At 36.0% G+C, this 1,277-nt stretch overlaps 1 pseudogene; it reads right to left on the minus strand.

The window, feature by feature from the left end:
• Nucleotides 1–274: 274 nt before the first annotated feature.
• On the minus strand, nt 275–393 carry LOC111745462 (annotated as a pseudogene).
• Nucleotides 394–1,277: the final 884 nt, after the last annotated feature.

The raw sequence follows: 1,277 nt of genomic DNA on the forward strand, positions 1-1,277 counted from the left end.
ATTTTGGATTTAGAGCCCACCATACTTCAGTATGACATCATCTTAGCTAATTATATCTGCAACAATTCTATTTCCAAATAAAGTTACATACTGAAGTTCCGAGAAAGACATGAATTTGTTGGGGATACAGTTCAACTCAGTACGGTTTTAATGTTTTTTTTTTTATGTCATTATTTATTATTGTTTTTCTCCTTTATCCTTCCTCATTCTCTTCCATCCCTCTTGATAGAAACTTTTAAAAATTTATTATTTATTTATTTATTATTAGTATTTATGCCTACAGCAGCTGGTCTTCCTAGATGGTCTCCCATCCAAGTACTAACCAGGCCCGACCCTGCTTAGCTTCCGAGATCAGAAGGGATCAGGCTTGTTCAGGGTGGCATGGCCGTAGACCATGGACTGTGGCTCCACTGGGGCACGAACCCAGGACCTTCTGCGTGTAAAGTAGATGTGCTAACCGCTACACTATGGAACCACGTCCTGATAGAAACTTTTAATTATGTTAAACATATGTCCTTCCATTCTACTTTCCTTCTTTATTTAAATATGCATCTTTGCAAATGCAGTGTTGTTAAATTTATATAGAGTTTTTAATGGATATGATAGAGTTGTTCCATAAACTCTTTTCTACTTCATACTTATTACATTCATTATTTTATTTTTGTAATCTTTCATGTTGATGTTTGTCCATTTAGCTAGTTTCTTCTCACTGCTGCATATTCCATCACTATCAAATACCATGTACGTTCATGCATACCTTTAGTGATAAACACCTAGATTACTTCTAGTTGTTGGCTACCATAAACCACCAGGTATTGCACTCATCATTCTCATCTGCATCTCCTGTAGACTTATGCAGAATTCTGTAGGATTTGTACCATAAGTAGGATTTCCCTACTGTAGCATTGGGTGATCGCATATTTAATTTCACTGAGCTCTCACATTTTGCTGTGCAAAATGGCAGCGCCAACCCAAAGTCTCACCAGCAATGGCTGAGAATTCTCATTTTTTTCTTACAACCTTATTCAGTTTTCTAGATTGTGCCCATTTGATTGCGAAGAGGGGTATCTCATAGTTGTTTTAAAATAATTCTCCAATTACTGAGGTTAAGCCAGTCAGCATTCTTTTCTCTATATTGTCCACTTTTATTCTTTCTCTCTTTTTTTTAATTGGAAACTTTGCATTTCTCTTGCTAATTTTCAGGAGTTTCTTATATAGTCTATATATAATCCCCCCTTTTTTGATATCTCTGGCTCCCATTAATGTTGCCTATAGGC

Source organism: Pteropus vampyrus, unplaced genomic scaffold, assembly GCF_000151845.1.
Source record: "Pteropus vampyrus isolate Shadow unplaced genomic scaffold, Pvam_2.0 Scaffold155, whole genome shotgun sequence".
Classification (NCBI taxonomy): domain Eukaryota; kingdom Metazoa; phylum Chordata; class Mammalia; order Chiroptera; family Pteropodidae; genus Pteropus; species Pteropus vampyrus.